At 45.5% G+C, this 24671-nt stretch overlaps 1 long non-coding RNA gene across 1 annotated transcript in view; it reads left to right on the plus strand.

The window, feature by feature from the left end:
* Positions 1 to 22713, plus strand: part of LOC108940916 (uncharacterized) — a 63803-nt gene extending 41090 nt beyond the window's left edge. The window contains exons 2-5 of the long non-coding RNA XR_001966596.2: positions 4186 to 4277; positions 20002 to 20053; positions 20943 to 21136; positions 21370 to 22713. This is a non-coding gene — a long non-coding RNA (uncharacterized LOC108940916). The remainder of the gene's footprint in view (positions 1 to 4185; positions 4278 to 20001; positions 20054 to 20942; positions 21137 to 21369) is intronic.
* Positions 22714 to 24671: the final 1958 nt, after the last annotated feature.

Here is a 24671-nt window from a genome sequence, read left to right on the forward strand (position 1 = left end):
GTTTGTCACCTCATCGTTGTCCAGGGACGTCAGAATCTCTTTCTCTTCTGACATGAGCATGAATGCTGAATGAAAGTTCTCCATAGTCCACTCTTCACAAACCTGAGAGTGGAAAATCACTCGAAGTGCTGCTGCACCAATCCGACTGTCAACATGCAGTTTTGTCTGCACCAGTTCGGGAGGGGCTGTCCCTCGCTCCCCGAAATTCATCGATCTGGCCTCGTGAAACACCTGAGTGTGAGTGCATGTGTGTGTGTATCAAAGACAGAGAGTGTAAACCGGTACGTCGGGATGAAGTGACCTGGCAGCTTTCGCTCCGCTCACTCAGAACATCACTGGCTCACCAGGAAAAGTCCCGACTGTCCCAGGTGCCGCTCCGGCACTGCCCGCAATCACAGGCCTCTCCACATGTTCATGTGTATCTTTATTAAACGATCCTCATTTACAATAACTACACCGATGATCATTTCCTCCCGCAGCTCCCTTAACTTTATCAGTAGTCCCCTCCCCCCCTTTGAGAAGTGGGACATGCTGCACCAGTGCCCATTAGCCCTTAAATGACCAGTGACCTGAAGGTCACAAGCAATGCCAGCCACCTCTCTAATCCAGCCTAATGGCGTCTTCCTTTCTTGGTGTAAAAAAAAAAAAAAAATTAATGGAGCCGTTGATGAATAGAAGCATTGTCTTCGTCCGTTGCTTTGAGAAGCGCTTGGATTATTAATGTATCGGAAATATCGCTTGCATTAATTGTACGGGGGGGCGCGGTGGCGCAGTGGGTTGGACCGGGTCCTGCTCTCCGGTGGGTCTGGGGTTCGAGTCCAGCTTGGAGTGCCTTGCGATGGACTGGCGTCCCGTCCTGGGTGTGTCCCCTCCCCCTCCGGCCTTACGCCCTGTGTTGCCGGGTTGGGCTCCGGTTCCCCGCGACCCCGTATGGGACAAGCGGTTCAGAAAGTGTGTGTGTGTTAATCGTACAGTCAGTGCATGTAAAACTGTTTTTCTCGTCTTATGGAAAATAACGGCAGTCATGGAAAGATTTTACGCAGCAATTACAGTACGTTAACCTACTCGGTTTCATGGGTTCCGCGTACGTGAGTATATTTCCACAACTCTTTGTCGTTTGTGATTAGCGAAGGGGTTTTGTATTGTCGGGAAATGTGGAACTGTGCGTTCGCGCCATGCTCACCTGTGCATTACCGGAAGCCGTTTTCTCTGCCAGCGGAAACACGCGGCTCACTTTTTCCTCTGTGCGTTTTTTCCCAGTTTTTGGAAGTGTGCATGAGGAATTCTCATTTCCACGGATTTGCACCTTTTCCCGAGTGACGTGAAACGCGGCCGTTGACGACATGCTGACGGCCGGCGAGCAGCCGCTACTATCCACGTGTGCCAGCCCGTTAAATTTTATTTCAGGAAATATTCTAAAAATAGAAACGCGCCTGGATGAAGCTTTGCGCGAAACTTGTACAATAATGGACACTAGAGGAATTACACTATTTATTTGGAATTTTTATTGTTGTTATTGCAAGGAGCTTTTTTTCAGCAGATGGGATTCCCTGCGAAAAGAGTGGAAGGAGGGAGGGCGGGAGAGCAGCGCTGAGCTGTTTCTTATTTGTGAACGTTGTTTGATGGAGCAAATGGAAAGGAAAATACTTGTTCCGATTACAAGGAAACAGGGATCGCATCAGTTGTATTTATTAAAACACGATGCCTTTCGTGTTCAGTAGAACAGAGCGACAGGAGCCTGCACCCTGTGTTTTAGGGACATCGCTTTAGGATATACAGCGGAGTCGAAGCGGTTCCCAGCGCGTGACGTTTCGGGACTTGGCTGAGTAAACGCTCGGGTGAACTTGCCTCCGCCGCTCCGGTATCCCAGGATTAGGACCAAAGGAGCGAGGAGCACAGAATGTCTAATCGGTGGCGAAGATGCTCGGGATGACGACCGTTGCGGTCACCGATGACGGTGAGCCGAAGTAATGGCGATGTGTTGGCGAACATCGAAATATTATGTGGGAGTGGGCCTTCCTTCACCTCCACTTCTTTTTAGGCTGCAGCGCAAACCCTTATGTTGACGAGTCCTTGGGAGCCTTGTTTGATGCGGGGTATCAAACAAAGCTCCCAAGGTATGAAACCTTGGGAGCCTTGTTTGAAGCCTCGCTTCAACCCCGCTTCAATTCCGCATCAACCCCGCATGATATCTTACGGGAGGTATGAAACGTGGGTGCTTTTGACCCACATGTTTCATACCTCCCGTAAGGGTGAGCGCTGATTTACGTGGAACAATCACCGTACCACATACCACATATATGTCAGCAACGCAATCCGGATTCCCCCTTGAGCTGTGGGCGATGGACTCGGCCGTAACTGACTTAATGTCATTTTTACATTCGTTCACTTAGCTGGCAGTTTCCTCCAAAGCAACTTACAATGTTAATCTATTTTGCAGTTATTTACCCTCCTATACAGCAGGGAAATTATAGATGCTCCTCGGCTTCCGATGGTTCGACTTACAATTTTTTTCGATTTTACGATGATGCGCTAGCAATGAACATTCACTAGAAACCGTACTTCGAATTTTGACTTTTTCCTGGGCAAGCGATATGTGGAGCGATACTCTCTCGCGATCCTGGGCAGCGGCAGCGATCCGCATCTCCCAGTCTGTCGCGCAGAGGTGCGTATCAGGTGTATTAAACGCATTTTCGACTTAGGATGGGTTTCGCGGAACTCAACCCCATCGTAAGTCCTGTATACTGCAGCAATGTAGGGTAAACACCTTGCTCAAGGGTACTGCAGCCAGAGGTGAGATTTGAACCTGCAACCTTTGGGTTCAAAGGCAGCAGCTCTAATCGGTATGCTTCCAGCTGCCCGTTTTGTTCCAGCTGTAGCATTTTGATGAGAGGTGCTTCGTTTCAGGAGACAACACTAATGCTCCTCAGAGAGCTGAGTCAGCATCTTAAGGTTATAGGTCACCATTGTTTTTGCTACCCTTCGGCAGCTTTGTAATGTATTATTTATGATTTTCTAAAATGATTTGACAACCCTTGTTCTTCCCAACAAGCTTTTTAAGCGCAACGTACGGTCTGTGCATCTGTTACGGTGGCCGCAGCAGCGTGTGAGGGTGAGGTGACATTTCCTTGTGTTTACAAAGCTGGTGCTCCAAGGTGAAGGTGTTCATCTGACTTTGAGCACTGCCCAGGGTGGTATCCTGTTTCTGTCTGTCTGAGCCGTGTTGACTTGGACGCGCTCCATGTTTGCCGACTCGTGTGGGAGCCGGATGCATGGATAAATGGTTAACTACGGCCCGTCGGCCTGTGCTCCGTGTGTTCGGCCCGCTTTCACACAAAGCCACTGTTGACTCATCACCATGGCGATGAATTGGAAACCGGTCCGCCCCACCTCCTCACCCACAATGTTTTTCAGGGTTGTCCCATAGCCAATGGCCACTTATCCATCGGATCACGTGGGTGGCGCTGGAGAATTTATTCCACGCTGAGAAGAGCTGAGAAGCTTGTTTATGGCCTCAGACTCTGTATGGAACCGCTGAAGGGAAATGCATGCCGTTTGAGTCCTGGCCTCAAGTCAAACGGGAATCTCTGCGTTCCTGGCATCATGCACTGCGAGTCCTCATATATGCAGTGTCCCACAGTTGGACCAGTCCAGTTTTTTTTTTTTTAAAACATGCCTCCTTAAGTTTTGACTATTATTATTATTATTATTATTATTATTATTATTATTATTATTATTATTATTATTATTATTATTATTATTATTTTATCAATAATAAAGGGGGTGCGGTGGCGCAGTGGGTTGGACCGCAGTCCTGCTGTCCGGTGGGTCTGGGGTTCAAGTCCCGCTTGGGGTGCCTTGCGGCGGACTGGCGTCCCGTCCTGGGTGTGTCCCCTTCCCCCTCTGGCCTTACGCCCTGTGTTGCCGGGTAGGCTCCGGTTCCCCATGACCCCGTAAGGGACAAGCGGTTCTGAAAATGTGTGTGTGTGTGTGTATCAATAATAATAATAATCAAAATGATAATTGATATTATTGTTTTTACTTAGCTGATGATTTGTTCAAGTAACTTACACTGTCAGAAAGCAGCATGTTCCACAGTTTCAAATACACAAATGCAAGTACACATGATGGCAAGTGCACAACTTTAAAAATAAAGAAAGAAATATTTTCCCTCCTTTTTTGCAGTGCCCGCTGCCATTTTCCTCTGGAAACTCCTACCCCCATGAACAGTTACTGTGGAAACGAACAACACTCACAGCAAGACGCTCCGCTGACCGGTATGTCGAACCTTCACCTCATGTCATCGCCCTCTTCGTTCGCTCAAGGCTTGGCCATGGTAGTGCACCTGTTGTCCTTCAGTCCACAACATTTCCTTGAGAGTTATGGACACCGCTCTTTCCCATCCACCATCACAGCAGGGATCCTGAGTGTAGATTCACAACTGAGTGTGTGTGTGTGTGTGTGTGTGTGTGTGTGTGTATTCCTATGAGAACTTAAGCATATGACTTGGGGCAAGTTTTCTTCACTGTACCCTATTTCCAAACAGTCTTTAATGACAGCTACACAAGCTGTCTTGGAACATGGAACGAAAGCAATGTTTCGGCTTGAATGTGACGGGAAGACCCTGACATTGAGAGATATTGAAAAAATCGGTTGCGATGAAAATGCGAACCCGTGTCACGTGGACGAGATTTCTTTTCTCCGTTGTGGCTCTTTCACCGCCGTGTTCTGCTGCAACGAGAAGAAGCAAGCGTGTTGTAACATCCCTTGTGGTTATCCTAAGACTTGACTGACCACTCGTACATTACAGACATCTACGGATAAGGAAGGGAATCTCAATCAGGGACTTCCTGTTTCTCGGCTAACAGGACATCGTCATTTATGAAAGTCTGCCAGTGAAAGTGAGAACAGGCATTTAAATCCACTCAGGCTCACTGCACTTATTCCCTATTGATTTTGGCCCTAATTGCACTGTCTATAGATACAGTACTTTATGCAAACTGCTGGACTGCAGTTTCGAAACAGAGTGCATGTGTGTGTTTGGGTAACTCTCTATGTGTGTGTGTGTGTGTGTGTGTGTGTGTGTGTGTGTGTGTGCCTGCCCTCCTAGCCAGACACTGCCCGTAATCCTCACTGCCTGTCGGGAGGCCCAGTGGCCTGGAGCAGGCTTTGGCCCCACACCACGTCTGTCCCAGGCCGCGGTACGCAGCCGGCGGCGGGACGAAATCTGTGAGCTTCACTACCACGAGCTGACAAGTAAACCGACCCCAAGGCACAACATCAGTCTGATGTCACAAAGCTGTTTCAGACATGCAGGCATGCTTACCTAACATAAAATACCTTCTGACTGGAGTATGTTCTCCAGGTGTATTTCATGAAAATATTGCCTTCACTGTCAAATGAACTTAATGTTCTTTTAGGTTTTATATACATTTATATGTATTATTTTTTCACACACTTTTCTTCAACGGAACTTACAGGTGGCGGAAGACAAAAGTGTACGGTTAGTGTGATACTGCCTATGGTTAGTCTGGTACTGCCGTTTTCCGAGCACACAATCAGATGTATATAGAAGTGAAGGTTCGGTGAATAATACATCATGATGATCATGTCACATGATGACGTACGAATTTATGTAGGTGTCAGGAGGTTGTAAGAGAGATAAGTTTGGGAGAGGTGGGTTGTGAGAGCCTTTGCTGGGAGGATTCAGCAGTTCTGAGGGACCGAGGGAGCTCATTCCACCACACTGAGGCCAAAACTGGGAACCAGCAGACTTTCATTATGGACCTCTTATGAGTCGGACCACAAACCTTGAGGAGTGCAGCATTATTGGTTGGCAGTGCGAAATTACCAGGAACCAGTATATAAATGTACCCTGTTTAAATCCAGATTGTAAAACAATTAAAGCAAATGTCACGTCCATGCCCACAACACAAGTGACAACACCTGACTCTGCACTAGCTCCTGAGTAATCCCTCACCCTACAAAGACCCTCTTCAGCTCCTGTACCGTTGCGGAATCTCGTCTGGGACAACCGCCCTTCCTCGCGTTACTACACACATACACTTACTCTATTCACGATCTCCGGTTTTTTGACTCCTTGCTTTGTTCTCCGACCACATCCATGGATCCTCGTTCCTGTCCCGTTCGCCGATCGACCGACCCTTCACCTGTCGCTGGTTTTGAGACCTTGCCTCTTCCCTCAACGTCTAACGAACAACGCTGCACTTGGGATCAGCCGTCCCGGCTCCCTGTGTTCCGCGTGACAGAGAAAAGTTACTGATTTTCCTGTTTATATTTGTAGTTAATCTGTGTTTTCTCATATACTGCTTGTGGTCTTAGCAGTGTTAGATCATAATTACTGCTTGTTTCTTTATTCTCCGAGCTAAACGTGCCCATAAGCATTTGTACAATAATTCTGTTCATGTCTATCAGGCTGTGCCAGAGCAAGCCTTCTGGGGTCATACTGGTGGGAGGTGTCTCCCTGTCCTCCATCGACTTTAAATGTGGGGAAAAAACCTTTGTGGACATGTGGAAATCAAAGTGTGCCGGAGCGTCCTCTCCAGGGCCAGCCGGCGCAGTTGGGGGGGGGGGGGGGAGTGAAGCCATCTCGGAGGACGCTTTTATCTGGGCCTGATTGATGTTGTGCTGTCCACACAATGCTGTGGACCTTTCTCGGCAGCTGAAGGACCTACTCGCATTAATGAAGGCAATAATATTTGTTTTGGCAGCACTCGACTCAAGAATGGAGAAATGGCGATGAATAAACAGAGGGGGTGGATGGGAAATAAGGCGAAGATGAAAGGAGTGTCTTAGTTTTACTCGTCCTCTTGCAACGACTCACTCATCCGCGATGGACATCCTCATGCAAGCGCTGCTCAGCTCTGCGTCACGAAACGCAGTAATGCTGCTCGTCTTTGTTTCCCATGATCACAGGAGAAAGTGTGTTGTTTCACTTTTTTTGTGCTTCTGAGTGCAGTTTATTTGGAAGCGCAGGTGGTCCCTCGACAGTTCTGCGTAATCTCGCTGCGCTTTTCGGCTTCTGCTTTTCTGGCGTGTGGCTTTCAGATGAACTTACTCATGTAGGACAGGATTAGTAAAGTGGAAAGGCCCCCCCGCAGGCACTGAGGGGCAGTCAAAGGCGCACCATGGCTGCAATAAAAGGGCCACTTTGTTCCACGGACTATGAATTGTACCCCAGACATCTTTTGTGCCCCGCTAGGTTGTGGTCATAGAGTGTACTTATACAAACCTAGATGGTATAGCCTCGATCATAGAGTGTACTTATACAAACCTAGATGGTATAGCCTCGATCACAGAGTGTACTTATACAAACCTAGATGGTATAGCCTCGATCATAGTGTGTACTTGTACAAACCTAGATGGTATAGCCTCGATCATAGAGTGTACTTATACAAACCTAGATGGTATAGCCTCGATCATAGTGTGTACTTGTACAAACCTAGATGGTATAGCCTCGATCATAGAGTGTACTTATACAAACCTAGATGGTATAGCCTCGATCATAGTGTGTACTTGTACAAACCTAGATGGTATAGCCTCGATCATAGTGTGTACTTATACAAACCTAGATGGTATAGCCTCGATCATAGAGTGTACTTATACAAACCTAGGTGGTATAGCCTCGATCATAGAATGTACTTATACAAATCTGCTTGGCTGCAATAAAAGGGCTACTTTGTTCCAGGAGACTATGAATTGTACCCCAGACATCTTTTGTGCCCCGCTAGGTTGTGGTGTCTCGCCACTCTGCAGGTAGTGCTTTGTGAACCTGTGTTTTCCAGGGGTGGGGGGAAGGTAGGGAAAATGCACATTTCAGCACTTTTTCCGCACCGCAGTAGCAACCTGTTGTGCCGCAGGATGGAGAGCCATGCCCGCAGCGCTCTCCCAGAACGCATTGTAAGGGAGAAAGGGACGAGAGAGCGAGAAACCGCTGTCCCCGCTCTTCCGCAACGGCAGCCCGAGCAAGAATCGCACCCTGTTAAAATGTGGTCGAGCAAGCTGTCTGGTGTCATTCTGAACATAAGGAGACAAGAGATGGGGGTCGGGGATCAGAAGGAACTGCCATCGCTTGCATTTTTTTTCCCCTCCCTGTGGATTTTAAGTGCAGGTGATTTCACAGCCATTAGGTGAAGTTGTCATGTTGTTGCGCAGTTATCTGTTTTTTTACCTGTTTTCATTCACTAAGATATTCCTTGTTGTCCTTGTCCCGTTTGCTGTTCTTCGCTACCAGGCCTCAGGCCATGAGCAATCGGTGGAGAGAGGTTTTGGAACCCATAGATGTTGAAGCACCTTGAGTGTGACTCTTCTAAGGCCTGTCCTTATACTTTCCTCACCAAACTAAATAAACCATTTTGAAAAGCCACTAAATGCAGGTGGTCCTCAACTTGAGATGGTTCCATTCTGCTGACTTTGTCATAAGTCACAGACCCCTTATACATTTATTTACTTAGCAGACACTTTTGTCCAAAGCAACTTCCAACAAACTCTGTGTAGTGTTATCAGCCCACACACCTTATTCACTCCAGTGACTTACACTGCATCACTTATCCATACATCAGTGGAACACACACACACTCTCTGTGTCACTCACACACTAGGAGAAGCCTGAACAGCATGTCTTTGGAGCATGGGAGGAAACCAGAGCACCCAAAGACTTACACTGCTAGATACACTACTCACAATGGGTCACTCATCCATGCATCAGTGAAACGCACTCTCTGTCACTTACATACTATGGGTTAGCCTGAACAGCACATCTTTGAAGTGTGGGAGGAAACCAGAGCACCTAGAGGAAACCCACGGAGACAACATGCAAACTCCACACAGACTGAGCAGAGATCGAACCCATATATTCTGACACCACCCAGGTGCTGTGAAACAGCAGCGTTACTCGCTGTGCCACCATGCCGCCCCACACCCCCTTATACCATATTATGTGGACATAAGGATATGTAAAGAATTAACATGCTTGAATACATACATACATACACACACTCTCTGAAGTCGCTTGTCCCAAGCAAGGTCACAGCAAGCCGGAGCCTAGCCGGACAACACAGGGCACAAGGTTGGAGGGGGAGGGGACACACCCCGGACGGGACACCACTCCATCACAAGGCACCCCACGCGGGACTGGAACCCCAGACCCAACCAGAGAGGAGGCCCTGGCCAAACCCGCTGTGCCACTGCACTCCCTATGCTTGAATTCTTTGTTGTATAATAAAGTTTGTAATATTTTTTTTTACTCATTTCACATTTTAAAATAGTACTAATATAGAACAATAATAATGCAGATATCATGCTGCACTCTGCTGTGTGTGTCTTAGTAGAAGACTACCTATGTACCATTCTTGAAATGAATGGTCAAACTTCTTTCCACCAAATCTTCGATTCATGTTTCCGCCCCTCTCTGCGCTGTGGTCCGATCTTCTGTAGTGCTTTGCAGAAGTTGACTGTGGAATTATGGTCCAGAATTTCATTGCAAGGTCTGCCTGTTTTCGTAATTGGTTTCCATCTCTAGTTTGCATGCATTTACATTTACATTACATTTATTCATTTAACTGACCCCCCTCAAAGCAGGGGGGTGTGGTGGCGCAGTAGGTTGGACTGGGTCCTGCTCTCCAGTGGGTCCAGGGTTCGAGTCCTGTTTGGGATGCCTTGTGATGGACTGGCGTCCTGCCCTGGGTGTGTCCCCCCCGCAGCCCCCTGCCTTGTGTTGCTGGCTTAGGCTCCCCGTGACCCCAGATGGGACAAGCGGTTCAGACAATGTGTATGTATGTGTATGTTTTATCCAAAGCGACGTACATCTCAGCGAAAATACAATTTGTGCATTACACTAGAAGAAAGAGTCATATTTGCAGTCATGTGATTCTTAACTAATTTCTTTCCACTATATGCACTAATGTTCATCACATGAGTAGGTGCATAAAACTCAGAATACACAAATCCTGATCACCTTCCTACATTTTTTTTACAAGATATTTACGTACAATACAGGAGTAGATGTGTAAAGGCTTCTCTGGGCATGATCATAAAGTTACGGTGCATGAAAATTTCCACGTTACATGAAATTAAGAGATCGCGGACAAAGTGAGTCTGCAAGAGGTGTTTTAAGACCCTTTTTAAATGTGGACGGAGTTTCAGCAGTTCTGAGTGAGAGGGGGAGGTCGTTCCACTACAATGGAGCCAGAACTGAGAACCTCCTTGCTTTACCTTTCGTACGTGGGACCACCAAGCGAGCAGAAGTAGATGAGCAAAGGGGTCTGGTTTGAGTGTAGCAGATGATCAAGTCTTCTAAACAGCCAGGAGCAGTTCTATTGATGCATTTGTAGGCCATAACCAGGGTCTTGAATATGATCCTGGCAGCTATAGGAAGCCAGTGCAGAGAAACGAGTAGAGGAGATACATGGGAACGCTTCGGCAAGTCAAGCACAACTCGAGCATCAGCATTCTGTATCAGCTGTAGAGCTTTGATGGCAGTAGTGGGAAGGCCACACAAGAATATTACATACAAGACTATCTGGATATGCACCTGCCAATATCCAAAAAGTTGCTTGGGTTAGTCATTTCAGCCTCTGTTCAATTCCTACTCCTTTCCATTTGATGCACAGAAGAGGGAATAGAAGCATTTGTTTCCCAAAGGGCCCACCGCCACAACCCAACCTCTTACATCAGTCCAACAACACGCAGAGCTCCATGTGGACGTATTGATCCACAACAATACAACTGTTGCGTGTTTTTGCGGAGATGCAGCCGTGGTTTTTCATGGGGTGGAAGCACCAAGTTTCGCATGTGTTTTATGGACCGAAAACCTCGCCGGACCATTGCAAGCGTCTTGTCAAGGGTGTTCGCTGGTTGGGGCAGCTAATAGCACAGTGTATAGACCTGCTGTAGTTCCCTTGAGCAAGGTGCTCAGTCTAAATTGCTCCAGGGAAAAAAAATTACCCAGTATAAATGGGTAAATAATTGTAAGTAGCTTAACTTTGTAAGCTCACTTTAAGAAAAGTGTCAACTAAATTAGTCAATTTAAATGGTAATAGTATGCAAGTCCCTGTGCTTCCTGCACAAAGTGAGACCAAACGGCACAGGAGTGTTCCTGGACCATCTGTCCTATCACCCTGTTGAAGGCAGTCGATATGGAAAAACAAGAGGTCATCGAGACCATCCCAGCCCTGGCCTTGGTCTCAGTTTCCACGTCATTGCTCCTGTTAATGTCAACCTCAGTTTCCTGTTCTTCAATTAGCAAGAAGCTTGCACAATCTCTTAGCGGTCTCATGTGTGGGAGGTTTAGTTTGTCTTGTTATCCTTCCTTAAACCTTTATTTTTTTTTTTTTTTTTTTTTATCAGTAATGATGTATCAATGAGGGTAGCTCAGCTTTGTATATCTGATTGTTTCACTGACTTTTGTGTACTCAACTTTGTCGGCACATGCAGGAGAACAATATGAGAGAAAATAAGCTGTACTCTCTGGTTGTCAGATTTACATGCATTTATTTAGCTGATGCTTTTCTTCATAGTGGCGTGGTGGGTTTGGCCGGGGCCAGCTCTGGGGTTGGAGCACTGCTTGGGGTACCTTGCCGATGGACTGGCGTCCCATCCTGGGTGTGTCCCCTCCCCCTCCAGCCTTACGCCCTGTGTTGCCAGGTTAGACTCCGTTTTGCCGCGACCCCACTTGGGACAAGGGGTTTCAGGCAATGCATGTTTTCTCCAAACCAACTTACAACCTATTTACACAGGTGGGTAATTCCAGTGGAGCAATTTAGGGTAAATACCTTGCTTAGGGGTACTACAGCTGGAGGTGGGGATCGAACCTCCGTTTGGTTCCAAAGGCAGCAGCTCTCACCATTACACTACCAGTTGTCCCTGTTGATTGGTATGTATCTAGACTAATATAAAGTATATATATTAATTAATTTACATATAGTAGATTAATGTATACTTTAGAATAGATTTTATATACTTTACATATTGTACTTTACAGCAAAGTAGTGTAGAGCTTATTAGTGGCATACATTAAAAAAAAAAATGTAGGAAGGTGATCAGGATTCATCTGTCTTGACTTTTATGCACCTACTCGGGTGATGAACATCGTTGCATAAAGTGGAAAGAAACAAACTAGGTTTACTTAAGAATCACGCGTCTGCAACTATCTCTTTCTCCTAATGTAATGCACAAATTGTATTTCTCTGAGATGAAAAGCATCTGCTAAATGAATCAATGTAAATGTAAATCACTGATATGTTGTGGGCTAAGCTTGGTCTTCAAAAAACAGCTTGTATAATAATAATAATAATAATAATAATAATAATAACAATAATAATAATGAACAAGAACAGTGACATTTCCTTTCCGGAGGGAAAAAACATAAAGTCCTTTTTAAGCTAAGCCGGAGAAGAATGTGCAAGCTGCCAAACTGAGCATCTGCAGGCATGTCAATGAATCTCAGCTCAGATGTGTGACACCCATTTTATCCCCTTCTCTCTCCTTCTCCGTCTTCCGTTCGTCTCCAACACTCGCTTTGATGATGTCTAGCCGGACGTCAGGGGCGTTGTGAAAACCCCTTTCCTCTCTGTTTCAGCACCTTTTCATTCTGCTTTTCCCACCCGCTGTTTGTTCAAGAGGCTCCGTCCAGGGGCGAGGGGTCTATTTCGCCGTGGGGGGAGCCCAGTCGCTGCCAAAGCCCTGGGACTCAGCTCTGAGATGAGGACTGTGCCCCTTCTCTCCAGAAGCCCCTTCTGCTGCCAGTTTCCCTCTGCCCCTACTTAGAGAAGTACAAAACACCTTTATGACAGTACTTTCCCAGTGAGCTCGGAAAAGGTCGGTGACGCTCTAGGGTCTCATTGCCACCCTCCACAATGTTCAAGTTTTGCCCACAGGAAGAATTTTAGTTCTGCCCCATGCTGGTCTTGCACTTTTGTGCCTCTGTTTTCTAGACCCTCCACTTTTCTCCGTGCCTTGTGCCTCTATCCCAGGCTTCCCGCTCCGAGACGGACATGCTGAGCACGGCTCTCTCGGACCCCATCGTACCCCTGAGCGCCGGACACCGATACGGATGGGGTTCTCATAGGGCGAAGCAGAACAGACGATTTCTAACAGAGAATTTCCCCCGTGAAGAAGATTTCCAATAAATCCATTTTGCTACAAACAGCTGAAAAAATAATGAATTATGAGAAATGAAGAGACTATGAATCAATAATATTTGGTGAACATTTCTCCTTTTAATCAAGTGAACATGACCACATCACCATACTCTTAATTAGTAAATTGCGGTAAATGGAGCGCCGTGCAAGCTTTATTATCCCATTTCTTTCCGGTCATTAGAATTACGCTATGGATCAGAATTCTGCATTCATAGCTTTAATTCTCAGTTCGGCTCCGGTAGGATTATAGATGTAAAAGGGCTGGGCTCGTAAGGACCATTGCCAGACACAAACTAATCCCCTGTCTGTTTGTTTCCACATGAAGGTTCATGAGGCCAAGTGTTCTTTGTCATCCATACTTTGCAACTGTTTTATGCCCTAGCTGATACTTTTTGGAGGTTAGCTTAATACCTGCGCTGTGTATCGAACCTCATCGAGTGGAGGGGACTGCTGTGTAGGTCAGTACTGCAGATGTTTTGGCAGGACAGTTTTTGACCTCCAAACAAAGGTTTTTTTTTTCACTTCAGCAGGACTGTGTTGATTGGTACCGTGTCCAAGTGTCTGTGTCAGATATGACTGTGGTCTGGCGTTGGGAGCAGCGGGTAATAGTATGTTGGAATTGATTTTGAGGTTTTTTGGATTTTCAATAGCAAGGCACAATGAAGCTTCAACATCTATCACCAGACGTTCACGCATTTGCGTTGGACATGCGGCCACGCTGATGTTCATATACCTGCATGCTCACGCTCGCACTCACCCCCCCCCCCCCCCCAGGCACATCTCTGTTCCATCTTTTAGTACCGCCCGAAACCTATTTATCGGTATGTTCCTAAAACGAAAGCTGTTGAAGGCCTGTTTTACCTCCTTTCCCTTTTTTGGTGGAACAATAAGCAAGTTACAGAAGTGCTTTGTATGCCAGAACTCTACAGCAGGCCGTGTCACAGGCACACAACAAAGAGCATATAAAGATCAATACCACATGATGAGTAATATTTAAAAAAAATAATCAAGGAATAATGAAAAGTTAATCATAATTATGAAAAGTCTATGGTAATATAATAAAAAATTTACAGTTGTAAAAAGTTTCAGGCTTACCTGGCCCTAACAGAGACAATGAAGGTGATCCTGGGGATGAGTGGGTTGGCCCCCCCACCTGTCCTCCCAGTCTGTCACTGCCCCAGGGCTTATCTGAGACCCCACTTGCAACTGAAACTGGGGTGCGGTCCCCTTCACCCGGATCTGATGGCCAGCGATATCCTGATCCACGCAAGGTGCTGAGAGTCCCTCGGAAGCGGAGGCAAAGACAGGCTCACCACACCCCCCTCGAAGACAGCCAGGCTCCCTCCTCTGACCTTGTGGGGCGGACATTGCCGCTATGGCATAGATCAAGAGGTTCGCTCTTGAAATTGAGGAAATCACAGCAACTCAAAGTGGTTTTCTCTCCTTGTTTACTGGGATTTGGATTCATGCTGTGACCGTTAGACTGTTTAGAAGTTCTAACTTAACCTGGATTTGCCCTTTATTCTCTAGTTGACTTGATCGGCACTTATATCCAAAGACAGTCTTGTGGCTTTTCAGTGCTAGTATTAGCTTTGGCCAAGTTATATTAAAGTGCTTCGGTAAAACTACGGTTAGGGGATATGGGGGCACGTTGTCCCGGGTCCTGCTCTCCAGTGGGTCTGGGGTTTGAGTCCCGCTTGGGGTGCCTTGCGACGGACTGGCGTCCCGTCTTGGGTGTGTCCCCTCCCTCTCCAGCCTTTCGCCCTGTGTTGCCGGGTTAGGCTCCGGCTCCCCGCGACCCCATATGGGACAAGCGGTTTCAGATGATGTGTGGTAAAGCTATGAACAGTGTACTGTGCATTATGGGTCTTTAAACCAGCACACCATAGGCCCAAGTTCTTACTGAATCTGCTGTCTCTCGATTGGAGGTTTTTTTAACTGCCGTCAGAAACACAATCCTACCTGAACTGTGGCGTGTTGGTATGTTTTGTGTTTTTCGTAATACGGAGTGCTCATAAGGTTGGAGCGACCAGCACTCTGCATTTTTGTGAAGCCGTTCTGATATGCTTCAGTCATTTTTTTGTACGATGACGGCACTAAATGTGCTAGCCGGAAAAGAGAGCGGAACCCGTAAATACTTAATTTACCACCCAGTCCTAAATTAAGTTATACGTTTAAATAACGCAAGAGTGCATTGGGGAGGTAGGCTACTCATTTAGAGTTGTGGATTTAATAACATATAAAAGAAAAGCTGCAGTAAACCTTCAAGCTGATGTTAAGAAGAATGGAGATGTGCGATGAGCAGGTGCTTCTATTGCCGGTGTAAGGGTTACACACAATGCTTTTGCCACAGAATGTTGCAACTGCCACCCCATCCAAGCACTACGTGTCACCAGTGTTATTTTTTCTTGCTTTAGTTTCTTCAGCCTGCAGTGTTTTTGCAGTAGTACCAGTTGTATCACCTCCTACGCATTTCTCTTCACGTACGCATTACATCTGCCTATTAGGTGGCACTCATGATGGCAGGGAAAAAACGGTCTACTGATCACATAGACTTTGAAATGTGTTCTGGTTTTTGGCTGGACTGCGTTCCCGGTATCCAGTTGGCAGTGGCTGCTGCGGAGCCCAGTGGAAATTCATGTAGAATTAAAGACGCTGGGGCCTTTCCCAACCATCTGCCTTTGATTAAGCTGCCGAAGCGACTGTGACGTCTTGATGGGTTTGGGTTTGCTTCAAGTGCTTATACTGTTTACAGTGGGAACTTTAAAATGAGGTTTGCATGAGCGCCCCAATGTCATCTTTCCTCATCAGAGTCGATCCTTACCTCCATTTTGAGCGGGAAAATGTAAAGCTGAGGTTGCCGTGTTCAATTTAATTTTGCCATCAAGGCCATGCAGACAGGTGCTGACACTTCCGTGTGCAACTGTAAACCTATAAAGAAAAAAAATCATTTGACGAGTTCCCAGTTGCATAGTAAAGTATCTGGTGGTACGTTAAAAAACCACGTCTTCCACTCAGGAGAGTAGATCACGAAGAGATGAGTGTTAAACCAAACCTGGCCTTGCATCACTGGGTTGCGACTTTGTTCGTTTCTTGCCCTTGCCCTCCTTCTGCTGAGCGCAGCCTACACGTTTATACACGCACCGTGCAAGCGCAGGTTTCCTCGCAGCTTTTATGAACTGTGTGTTGCCTGTTTATTACAGGGTGTGAGAGTGTGTTCCCTGGGGCCTTGCAGGTGTCTTCCACACCTAAACTATACACTTTTATTAAGGTAAACCAAAGCCTGCGTTGTCCATAAGTGTCACCCCCTGGGGCCTTTTCTCTGCTGTTTACATAAACTGTGTTTGAGGGTAGCAATGAAGACAAAAATATGATAAAATCTGAGTTTTGGACTGATAGAGTTGAAATGAAATCAGACCACGGCCTCTAACGTGAGTGAGGCTCACAACAGTTTGATGAAATGCAATTTGGACTGAGTAAGGCAGTCGACTTGTCTACTGTATGTCTTTTCCTTACTGTCTCTTTTATATTTAAAACTCTGAAAGCAGTACTCCATAAAACAACAGAGAAAGTGGAGTTTGTGGAAGCAAATCCGATTAGGTTTCATGCCACAGCCCCAGTAACAGGGCACGAGTGTTGATTTCAGCTCTGGGCTGTAATCTGATTTGCTGGAGAGAAAGGATCGTCTCAGATGACGGGTTCGGCAGAGAGCGGGGCCTGCGGATGGGTTGGCGCACGGCTGTGCCAGTGTGTCTCCGAGTATGAAAGTGCAGAGGTGTTAGAGGGTTCCGTGTTTGAAGCCGGAAGTGACAAATCAAGTGTAGGATAAAAGCGGCATGTGTGGCATGGCAAGTAGAGCTGCCTCATCATGGCATCTGGCTCATTCAGACATATATTTGAACCACATGTTGTATGAGTGGAATGTGTAACATTTCTTCCCATCCCTGAAAAATGTTTCCGGTAACCATCAGGCATTTCAGGTTTACTGGTCACTTTATCTCCGACGCAAAAGGCGCAAAGCTAAGCAAGTTACTCCCTGGATGGGATGTTACTTTCACACACATCAGGCAATATAGACTCCCGACTCCCACAGCCCTCACTTGGGTGAGAAGCGAAGGACAGTTAGTGACGAAAGGAATGCTTCGCTGTTATTTTTGATTTTAAAAATTAGGTAACTGATGTTTGTATGAGCACTTGGCTGTACTCAAGGAAGCACTTGGCGCACAGAGACGGGGACAAGCTCTCGTTGCAGAGATATAAAATATGGAACTGCTTGTTACAAGGGAGGAAATACGCTTCCCACAAAGCAGTGCGTGGACATACCCCTGCTGCTAGGGGATATCTCGTGAAAATCAAAGCCAAGTTGCGTGCTCCTTCTCTGCCTTTCACAGGAAGCGGTATCAAGAACCCCATCCAGCACCGCATGGTGGAGCATATGTACTGATCATATCCCAGCTGTACAGACCATCATAAATGCTTCAACACACATCATAAACACTCCACAAAAAAAACATTCATACCTTATCATCTGCTGTTCAACACCTTTTTTTTTATTAACAAAGCAGAACTGGGGCACAGCAACACAGAGACAGAAAGAGAACACAGAGAAACTACACGTGGGGAAGAGATTATGATATTTACCAGGGGTGCCCAAGTAGCACGAAGAACTTCCAAAAGGGTGACCAGGTATTCCAGAATTAATTTGAATTGCCATCAAGTTCAAATGTTAACTTGTCAGGTGAAAGAACATTAGATACTTGTGTCAACCCTTTATCTGTAGAGGGAGCTTCTGCTGCGGAACGTAAATATGAAATACGTTTCCGTGCTCAAAATGTAGCAGTTATCAACCTATGTTCCATAGTGTCATCAAAACCAAAAAATTGTTTATGGTTTAATGACATTATGGAGGAGGGGCAAATCAAATGTTTTGGTGAAGATCATTTGAATAGTTAAGGGCGAGGGGGGCAGCTAGTGATGTAGTGCTTAAAGCTGCTGTCTTTGCATCTAAAGTTTGCAGGTTTGATCCCCACCTCTGGCTGTAGTACCCTTGAGCAAAGTACTTACCCTAAATTGCTCCAGTAAAATTACCCAGCTGTTTAAATGGATAAATAATTGTAAGCTTGTGATTATTATGACCTTAACATTGTAAGTTGTTTTGGAGAAAAGCATTGGCTAAATGAATAAATACAGTTGAGTGAAGACCGCTCAAGCATGATAATATCCTGTTACATTCCCATAATATAATATCAAAGTGCCAGGAACGGCCTCGCATTTATAACACAGCTGAGACGTCCCTGCGAATATCCCGTTAGACATACAGGAGTAGGACAGATTGCGTGAGTGAACGTTAACTTTTTGTTCCTGGATGCGGAGGGATTCACAGACCGGAGAGGCTTTGGTACGTGGAGTTAGTAAGTTATTTCTTAGATAGTCAAAACTTCCCACCATTTGCTCTGCAACTAAATCAAAATATGTGCAACCCTCTCCGAAGTCCATTCCAGGACCTGTTTGTCTAAGCATCAAGGAGAGATTCAGGTTAAGGACAAAAGGAAACCATAACGATAGCCCACATGAGATCCCCGGGTATCTCTTAATGTCTCTCCAAGGTACAAGTGTTTAATACAACAAAATTTTCAGGTGACGATAGAATATTGTGGAATTTCTTAATAAGGTAAAGATCTTGACATTTTTGGGTAACATGAAAATAACTCCCTGCCAGCCCACAATAAAGTCAACTTAGCCTGTAGCCAACAAAACATTTGTTTGATTTGTAAAGCCCGGTATTAAAATCTCATTCAGTAATGAAGCCCCAATTATACTTTTTTCTTTCTTTTGTTGGGAGAACTTGGAAAGTTTGATTCAAGACTTTTTTCAGCTCCTTTTAAATAAAAGTACAGTATGTGTAATTTAACAGTTTATGAATTCTGGGTAATGAAGAAGGGAAATTACTAATGCCAAACTTTATTTGAGATGTGCTAGAAAAAGCTCCTTTTTCATCATCTTTCAGACTCGAACGCTGAATTGCTTCGTTGGGGGTTCTTAAGTTTAGCCTTCTGCTCCCCTGGCGACAGCGCATTAGTCGCCATGACAACTATCCCAGGACTGGCAACATTGAGGCAAAGCTTTTGGTAAAGGACAGAGTGAGAGTCGGGCGTGATTCATATGTCCCATACCCGACTGGAAAGGCTCGTGGACCCTGTCACCTCCAAAATTCCCACTTTTGAGAGCGTTGTGGGTGAAACCTCTTCCAGATTACCCTGTGCCACTTAAGAAGGAATGGATCTGTATCTACAGTAAAGCCTACCTGACAGACTCTGTCTATTACCATTCATTGGGTTGGTTTTAAAACTCTTCCTTACAAGAAACCAGCATTTGACACACGACAGGTCAATACTGGTGTGCGTTGCCGTTTTTCCATCACAACCAAGAAAGCACTTAAGTGAGTGCCCGGTGCCATTCAAGAACTCATCAGAGTTTGGCCAAAACGCTCAGTACCTCTGCCATACCTACAGCTTGGTTCATTCTTTGACAACAAATTATTGATTATCGATTTATATATTATTTTTCTATTTTTGCTTGCTCAGATTGTACACTCATGCGTTTTTACTGTTATTGCAGCAGTTTCGATTACGGTTATCGTTTGTTTAAAGCTGGACATTTTCTTAATTGTCCCACTCGTGAGCATGTCCAAAATTATTTAGGCGATTTCTGCAGAAATTAATTTCAGCTCATTTTGGGTTCCCAAAGCGTGCGTCCACTTTCCGTGTGCTACCTCCTCACAATAAAAGGCAAATGATTTGTAAGGTTCTTTATTTTTTGTTTGTATTCTCCTTTCTTTTAGAGTTCCTACCTGGGCAGCGCGAAGAGGAGATATTACACAGTAGAGAAGCCAGGTAAGAGTTAGAGGGCACATCATTGTTCATGAAGAATTATCATTGTGGATGCATGAGACAGGGCTGACATACGATACAAATCAGTGCAGTGCTGTCTGTTCATTCCTGAAGGAAAAACAGCATAACACGTAGGTTTAGACGGCTATGACAGCATGGACTGAAGTCCGTTTGACACACGGCTGGTGAAGCCCCCTCTCTTCTTATACAGTCAAAGACATTGCAAAAAAGCGAGGGCTGCGATGTCAGAAAGATATCGCTTTAAACATGGTAATCGGAGCTCGGCGCCTTTGCTCATCCACTGACCCAAATCTAACCGACATCTAACTCAAAAAAACCGCGTAAAGCAACCAAGAAACATCGTACGACTGAAGCTTTAGATGTGCCTCGGCTGATTTTGTGATGGACTAAAAGTACTAAAATTAAAGAAGGCTTCTATCCCGATGGGGGGATGTAACATGGAAGTGACTGTGCGGTAATGTAAGTGCACAGGGTGAAACCGTAATCCAGCCTTGATTTAGTATTGGGGTTAGTGCTTTTGAGTAAGAGAAGGTCCAGGATTCACTGTGGAACAGACTGCAGCCCAGAGGTAACAACAGTTTGAGCCATATGATGGCACATGGTAAGCATGTTCTCCACCCCACCTGCTTATCTGCCTCTGAGCAAAGAGGAGCAGGGCCTGGAGGGCAAGTTGCCCGCAGACAGGGAGATGGAGCGATGAGGCTGAAAATGTGGGCAGATGCACCCAGCGATGTGGGCTCCCCTCCAGACTTGATGCATCGCTGGGGATGTTAGGCGAACACGGGCAGTGGACGTGATGCTCTTCAGGATTTGCACGTCTATTTTTGAGAGAGGCATCCACTAAATTCCTTTTTCCGGGCGACATTTCCAGGGAAGATGCGGGTTGTCGACACTGGGAAGCCATGATGTCGCAGCCCCGTTACTGAGGTTGTGAGAGCAGCTCCCAGAATTACAAGCGATAGCTGAGAGCTACTTGCCCCGGACAAACACAGCGTGGAAGACGAGGAGTGTGGGAGAGAAGCACTATCAGCGTTTGAGAGTAACCTGACACGCAGCGCTCTGCAGGTCCAGTCGCTTGTTCTCATACAAATAACACAATGCACCCCCCCAAGGTGTACGTCCGCTGTTTCTTTATATGTCAAGCCGTGTTCATCGTGGCTTGCTTGAATTTTTTTTCTTTTTTTTAATTAAGCTTTTGCATCTTAAGAAAATTCCATATGAGATTTAACACAAATGTGCAGTCTTTTAAATAAGTCTCGTGAGGCTTTGTTACACACTTCTCCCTAATGTCTCTTCAGGGCTGAAGAGCTGAAGTGAGATTTGAGGGACGGCCATAGATGCTGCAGGACCTTCTTAGAGATCGGCAGCAGTTCATCCAGCCCCAGATCTATTCACAGAGGAAGCACGGCCGTGGAGTTGGTCAGAGCCGGTGTCCCGGTTAACGCTTTTGGACAATTATCAAGTTCAGCATAACGGTCAAACATACTCCAGCATCAGGACTCCAGCATCAAGACGTGGGGTCGTGTTCTTCACCCTTCATGCTCTTTTCACCCTAACTTCAGAAACCAGTCCCCACTTATACTGACTTCACGTGAAGAGTGGAACTGAACCCGAAACACATGGACTTTGCGAAGAATATTCCAAAAGATCATTCATTTTTAAAACAATTTGAGCCATATTTAAAACTGGTTCATCATTCATATACTGTAGCTTAAATGGATTTTAGCATTTTACCAGTTAAATATGTTTGGATGGTTTATTTGAGATGCCCGGTCCTCCTTGCCTTCTCGACCTGAGTAATTTTGATCTTGTACAAAGTGTGTTTTACAATGGTTCTGATGAGGATGCAAAAATTATTTTAAAATCCATAACTCTTACTGGTGAGTTGACGGTATCATTATCTGCTAAGGACCACAATGTCAGACAGACCTAACCTGTAGGAGTCCTCGCTTGATTTCCAAGAACATGTCCACACTTATTTATAGCCCTTCAAGGTCTTACGGAGCTGTCACTGGCCTTTTGGAGGGAAATTGAATTTTTCTCCCAGTTGAAACATGTGCACACATATTATTTTCCTATTTTGGGCTGACTGGATCTTCCTGGGACTGCTGTGATCCAGCTTGTAATTTGTTTGACACTAAAAAGAAACAAAGGTGCAGAAATGTTGACGTGTCCTCGTTGTCTTAATCCGTGTGAATTCCTTACATGTCAAAGAATTTCCTCCCGCCCCTTAAAAATCGAATACTTGCTTTTTCATAAGCTGTGTCATAAGTAGCATTTAATATGACTTTCATAAGGAAATATGAGCTTAATCCAGTAAGACCGGTTCACCCAGACCACTTTCTGCTGTCTGTCGGCGTGCCCATCTGCACGTCTGAAAACCTCTCTCTCACACACACACACACACACACACACACACACACACACGCACACGTACAGAGATGTTGGCACTAGTTCCTTCAGATTTCTCCACCACTGGTACCTATTGGCAGCAACCCTTGCCAAACCTGGTAGGCTGTGTTCTGGGTTTTCCACCTGTGGCGTAACAGCATGGAACGATCACACCCAAATTACGAAGTCTGAGAACCAAAGCTCGTGAGGTGATCATCTTCTTGGATGACTACAACCAAAAACACACACACACACACACACACACACACACACACACACACACACACACACACACACACCTTCTGAACCACTTGTCCTATACGGGGTCACGGGGAACCGGAGCCTACCCAGCAACGCAGGGAGTAAGACCGGAGGGGGAGGGGACACACCCAGGACGGGACGCCAGTCCATCGCAAGGCACCCCAAGCAGGACTCGAACCCCAGACCCACCGGAGAGCAGGACGAGGTCCAACCCACTGCACCACTGCGCCCCCCACCAACCAAAAATACATTTACATTTATTCATTTCGCAGATGTTTTTCTCCAAAGCGACATAAATCTCATAGAAAATACAATGTGTTCATTATATTAGCAGGAACAGAGATATAGATGCAAACGTGATTCTTAAGTACAGTTTCTTTCTTTCCATTATATGAACCAACGTTCATCGCACGAGCAGCTCAATAAAACTTTATCCAATTATCCACGATTCCTGATCACTTTCCTACTTCTGCATTTTTTTTAAAAATGTATATAAACATTTACGTTACATTACAGGAGCAGCTGCGTAAAGGTTTATCCAGGCATGATCTTAAAGTTAAATTAAATCCAAAAGTAAATCCAGAATGTTATTTTTTCTAGACGGCACATTCCAAATGTCTACCAAAGGTGTCAAAGCCAGACCTTTATTTTCCATTAAACTGATTATTTAGCCTACAAGAAGTTAACATTATTTTGGGCAAAGCAAATTTATAACTTTGCCCTTCCTCACAAAGAAGTCGACAAAAAACTTTTTTTTAAACTTTTTCGTGTTTTCAGTGTGTACTTCTTAGGGTCTCTGGTGTGTGGTTTTGATGACCATGAGATTTTCCTTTTTTACTCATTTTCACCTTGATATAAAGCTGTAACAGTTTAAGATGTTTATGAGTTTTAGAATAATGGTACAGGAGAGGCTGGAGAAGCAAAGTTAGTACTTTTATGGTGTTAGATCCAGCCAACAGCATTAGCATATCCTCAGCACACTTCCCCCTTTCCCCTTTTTCTCACACAGTTTCAAGGGGAGAGATGAGCTTTCCACAGCTTTCAATTCACCTCACTTCTATAGCTCTGAATGGATGGACTCAAAAAAAGATGACATAATTTTCTGAAGATGCCATTGGCTCACAGCGCCCAAAAGAATGACATCAGCCCACCCCCTTGCTTTTTGGGAGGGGGGTTGCCACGACAACCACGCAAGTTGCGCAAGTTAGCCCATGGGCAGGATTTGCCAAGTTGCTGTTTGTTTGCCAGTTAACAGTGCGGCGCTGCTGGTTTTGTGTTTCTGCTCACCTTGCTTGGAAAATATGGTCCAGCGGGGGGGGGGTCGAGATCCAAATCTTCAACCCATCAGTGCAGGACAGATTTATGCTACCAGACCTGGTATGAACTGTCAGGATGACTGTGCCATAATCATTTTTTCTTCAGATCGGTCAATTATAGCTTACTTTTAAAGATTAATTGAAAAAAAAGATCTGATTATTTAATTTTGAAATGATTACACTTTTTAAAAAACTTGTCTGTGTGGTATCATGGTACACTCACCACCGTGATCATGATACACTCGCTGGCGATGCCATGTGAAGTGGCCTTTAAATGGCTGTTGAAGAAAAGTGATGGTAGTGAGTCAGTGAGCTTGACCAGAACGCTGGAGCGTCCGGAAAGACCCAGGGGTATTTGGCCCTAGAGGTGATGGGAAGTGAGCGATTTTACTTATCTGTGTCCTTTCTTTTTTTCTTCTTGAATTTTTTTTTCTTCTTGTCTTTTGGAGGATGAAGAGTTTGAAGTGATTAAGGGGCCTGGGTGGTTGGAAAATCCTGCCATAATTAATTTTCTACTGAACTAATTAGAGTTTTGCTGGAAGGGATTGGGGTCCCTCCTGCTCTCGCAGTGGCTTGTATTTGTTAATGACTCCAAACTCACGTCAGGAATTAAAGTCCTCGTACTCAGAAGT

Source organism: Scleropages formosus, chromosome 3 (genome assembly GCF_900964775.1).
Source record: "Scleropages formosus chromosome 3, fSclFor1.1, whole genome shotgun sequence".
Classification (NCBI taxonomy): Eukaryota; Metazoa; Chordata; class Actinopteri; order Osteoglossiformes; family Osteoglossidae; genus Scleropages; species Scleropages formosus.